Genomic DNA, 5,189 nt, shown 5'->3' on the forward strand with positions numbered 1-5,189 from the left:
AGAAGACATGACGGTCTGCGTCTTCACGGACGCCAGTGACCTGTTTTGGGGTGCGGTCGCCACACAAGTACCGCCAGCGGACCTCGACTTGCCTCTCGAAGACCAGCGGCACCAGCCGCTTGCGTTCATCATTAGGTCGTTTTCTGGCGCGAGTGTGAGTTGGCTCATCGTGGAGAAGGAGGCCTATGCCGTGGTCGAGTCGTGCAAGAGACTCGACTACCTGGTCGTACGCCCGGGTGGATTCCGTCTGTTTATGGATCACCGCAACCTGGTGTACATTTTCAACCCAAGTGGCTCGAACGCCAACATGGCCAAGTACCAGGCCGACAAGCTGCAGCGATGATCGCTGGTAATGTCGACTTCCCGTACACCATTGAGTGCGTCTCGGGTGACGCGAACGTATGGGGCGACCTCCTGAGCCGATGGGGTTCGCTCCGGCGGATCAACCAGTTGCGAATGTTCGCAAGTTGATCCATGTGGTGTCGCCCCTGTGGATTTCGAGTGGCCGACAGCTGCTACGATCAGCGGCATCCAACGTTCAACCATGGAAGGGGGAGGGACCCCCCAAACGGCGTGGATCGGGACGGCGACTCCCATTTTTACGTGGACCCAGACGGATGAATCTGGATCCCAGACGGTGCTGTCGACCTTCAGCAGCGGATTTGTGTGATCGCTCACCAAGGAGCCAGCGGTCACCGTCGCATCGCAGCGACGACCAAGTCGGTGTCCAACAAGTTTGTGTGGAAGACGCTTTCCACGGACGTCGAAGCGTTCGTGCGTGCCTGTTTGCACTGCCTGTGCATTGACCGAGAAATGGTTCCCCGTCCATTGGGTTCGGCGCTTCACGCAGAGAAGCCGAACGAGCTCATCCATTTCGGCTGGTTGCCGATGCCCATAGCCAAGTCTGGCCAAAAACAAGTGCTTGTCGTGATAGACGACATGAGTGGCTTTGTGCAGCTGTTCGCAGCAGAGTCCGCTGAACGCGGACGAATGGCTGCATGTGTTGCCCCTCGTTCAAGGCACCCTCAATCATCAGCTGGGGGACCGGCTGGGAGGAATTGCGCCTGTGACAGCGTTTACCGGCCTGCCAGCCAAGACCCCGCTGGCAGGATTTGTCCACCCGACGTCCAAGGAAGTTTACGTCGCGGACTGGCTTGGCGCCGCCCGTCAGAAACATGTGACGGACCTCCAAGTGGCGCTTGAAGAAATGCACCGCAACGTTGCGGTGCGATGCGACAAGTTGCGTCAGCAAGCGCGTGGACGCCGCGACCGAAAATCCCAAGTAAAATTTGCGGGTTTTTCGGTCGGCGATTTTGTGCTCGTCGGATCGGTCGTCAACCGTCCAACAAAATTGGCCCTGCATTGGCGCAGACCCTGCCAAGTGACCAGAGTCATCACATACTATGCGATGGAGACTCAGCAGCTGGTGCCACCGTATGAAGTCACAGTCCATCATGCGTGCCGACTGAAGATGTACCACGAAGGTGGTAGAGAGGTGACCTAAGACCTCGAGGCGCAGATCGCGTTTGGTGGTGGCGGATTTCATGTGGAGCGCCTGGACAAAGCGCGCTGCGTGGCCAACACCAAGGTTTGGTGAAGTGGCTCGGACTGGACGATGAAGAATCGTCCTGCGAACCTGCGGTGAAATTGCTGAACGACATTCCAGTCGTATTTCGCAAGTGGGCTGCGGCCAACAAGGAAGACCCTGCCGTGGCCGCCCTCATCAAGACACTGGACTTTCCGTATGAAGGGAAGTGTTCTGCAGCTTGCAGAGCAATTGGGTCGCGCGTTAGTTTGACCCATTGCAATGTGGCGTGTCAAAGGTTCCGATACCTTAGTGGAGGTACTGAGTACTTTAGTGAATTGTAGTCAGTAGGCGCCTCTTGGCGTGTTTAACCTCACTAATGTCAGTGTGTATATTTGCTGCCTTGACGAAGGTCCCGTGGCCGAAAGCCAAGAAGAAGCGGGAGACAAAACAGCTCACTATAATTCATGCTGGACCACCTTGAACAGACCTGTGTTTAGTCTGGCGGCGAGGAAGACAACGCCATGTGTGTGCAAGCGACTGAGGCCAAAAAGGCAAATCTAAAAGTGAGTTTGGAGTGGTTAGTGCTAGCAAAAGATCATCGGCTTCCGATGTCAACTCGTACATTGTCTACTACATCTAACCATGGGCTTACTGACTTATGCATGTGGAGTGTCTTGAATGCTCCGACACCTTCAATGATGTTGTCATACATACAGTACGCCTTCTCTTGAATACATGCAGGGTTCTGATCCACCGTATAATGCGTCCCACTGATTCGACGTAAGCAGTGGGTCGTGGTGGATCTTCAACAGACCAGTCGACCTGTTTTAGACACCGTTGCAGGAGTGTACAGGACGGAATTGCTGGTGTGTTGTTCATGTTGATGTATTACTGGTCAGCTCATGCAGTCAAAGCTACACTAAGGGAAAAAGGTGTGGGTCTACCGGTTGAAGGCGAGATCCAAATCGAGGAAGTCGTAGAGCGGGGTAAGCTGCCGTGATGGTAGAGGAACGACCTCCAGCCCATCCAAGAAAGTGCACGAAGAGCAGTCATCTGTATATTTGGACAGGAAGTCCGCTGCTTGATTTCCCTCCCGAGTTCGGTGGCGCCCTGTACAGTGGATGGTAGCCGCCAGGCGTCGGGCCTTGAGGTACTGGGCACCGGGGTATCTCGCACTGTGGAGTCCATGCATTTGACGCACGAGCAGTTGGCAATCCCCGTAGACCGTAAGGTAGGTGTAACCGCGGGTCTTGGCCATCTAAAGGCTTCGTAGCAGGCCATCGTACTCGGCTTGGTTGTTGGTCGTGACTGCAGAGGTGTAGTGCGCATCTTAGTCGCAAAGGAGGGTAGTCGCGCGGCATAACCAGGGCGCCAGACCCCCACATTCCGGGTCCATGTGGGCCGCTCCGTCAAAGAAACACTACCATCCATACGCACTGGGGTCTGTCCGCGCGGTGGAGGGAGGGGTGAGGAGTTGAGGAAGCGGCATGGGAGCACAAGATGTGGTAGAGTTCTGTGCGGAACCGATGTCGTCGGCGGGTGTGCTAGCTCGTCAATGCCTCGAAATGGGCCTGGAGTAGGAGAGGGAATGTCCCTGGTTGGGAGATGTTGTCACTGTTGGCATCGAGGACTGCGCAGCGGTCGTTCCAAAGTTGCCGTAGAGAGTGGTCGCGAACGAGTCGCCAGGCTTGATGACCTAAGCGAACTTGGGTGATGCCATGTGTGGTCCAGTTGGACGAGGCTAAGAGCCATGGAGCCGGTGGGAGCAGTTCACCTTGAAGGATAGAAGTAGCGAAGCTGGAGGTGTGCTGGTCGTGTGCAACACCGAACAGGTCAAGGACCAGACGCCAGTGGGCTTGCGGGAAGAGCCAAAAGGAATGTACCGGTCCGTCTGGAGCCTGAGAAAATGTACACATTTGGGGAGATTGGATGTTTGAAAGGGGAAGGCCTGGGGGTGCCATCGGTCCAGAAACCATTGAAGCGCTCCTGGTAGCTGAGAGTCCGTCCATCCTCTGTCCCAGAGCTCGGATACGTGGTCAAGGCCTGCTGCGCTGCACAGCCGGATCTGCCGCCGCGAGAATTCGGTGGTGTGCTTATGGCCTTCTACGCCAAGCACTGTATGGTCCCTGATGCTTTCAGGCACCATTGGTCAATAGAGCACATCTGAAAGCAGACACGTTACGTTAGTGGAGTTGCAGCTCCACTGACGCAACACCAACAAGATCACCACAAGCAAAAAGGTTACTATTAAATATATTGGATGTTTTCGAATCTGAGCAAATCACGAAATGTACTGACAGTCCACGAAATATAATGAGTGAATTCGACGTTCCCATGAATCTAAATGCCGAGGTCGCGAAATATAATGAAGCTCCACGAATTTAAATGGGATTCCACGAAATACACCAGATATTTTTCGAAATTAACCGCAAAATGGTGTAGTAACCGGCAGTCACAGAAATAGACTATTTTTCGACTTGGAGAAGATCATCTTTTCGAGGATTAATATTTGGAAGGCCCTGCAGCCAAGGAAATGAATTACAGGCTTTCAACAAAGACAGAGAATGCAGTAGACCGTTTAGAAACGCAAAGTGATCATGCATACGCTTAATAAGCTAATCAATGTCGGCGATCAAAATCGCGATGCCCGCTACCTGTACTGTGTGGACCATAAGTTTGTTGGACGGGCATCCGTCATTTCAATATTCAACAGTTTCATGGCAGGGTATAGTACACAAAGTTGTCGACTACTATCCTTCTACAAAGCCCATTTGGCCACGCATTCGGAAAAGTACTAACGTAAAGTGCCAATTTATGACAATTTAGGTCGTAAGAAAATGCGCCAATCATAGATGTTTTTTGAATATGCACACAATCATACAGTGACCTCTGAATTTCTATTCACAAATATTCACAATTACCTACAAAAAGGAAGGTTAAAATATACTCACTGTTAGTACGACTTCAGTTGGCACTCAAAATATAGAAGCTACAACGGTTTCCAAGGACTCCAAGCCTTGTCCAAGGGCATTATTCCTTAATTATGGGTTGTTCACCAGGGAATTCTCTACCTTTAGGACTATTTAGAATTCGAAAATGATCAAGCAAGACAGAGACATGCCCATTTCTTTAAATCAAATGAAAGTTGTATATCGTAAATTGGCATTTTATGTTAGGGCTTTGTCTTGACACTTTATAGCACGAGTTTACCACCACATTCACCATGAAAGGAAATCAAACACGGTGGCGCTTGCGTAGACCTCACGACTGCACCTTCTATGCCGACGATCCGCACCACTTGAGCTGAGGTACCGAGGCACATTGGGCGGCAGTCCACCCGACAAAGCACGCGTCACTGAGGGGATAATAACAGTTGGTGCACTGGCCGCACTGGCTGGGAGCTTGTGTGGGGTTGGTGGGACTGGCTGTTGTTTTGGAGGGTTGAGTGGGGTAGCTGGATTGCGTGGTGTTGGGGGGCAGTGTCGGATATGTGGGTGTAGTTGTGCTGGGAGACTGAGTGGGCTTCTGCGTAGGTTTCGGTGAGTAAGTAGGCACCTCCACCGTTGTCTGGGGGGTCGTGGAAGGAGCTTTAGTAGAAGTGGGCACCGCCGCCTCCGTTGTTCGAGGGGGAGTGGAAGGGGCTTGAGTGGAAGGGGGCACC

The sequence above is a fragment of the Aphanomyces astaci genome (assembly GCF_000520075.1).
Source record: "Aphanomyces astaci strain APO3 unplaced genomic scaffold supercont1.117, whole genome shotgun sequence".
Taxonomy (NCBI): Eukaryota; Oomycota; class Saprolegniomycetes; order Saprolegniales; family Verrucalvaceae; genus Aphanomyces; species Aphanomyces astaci.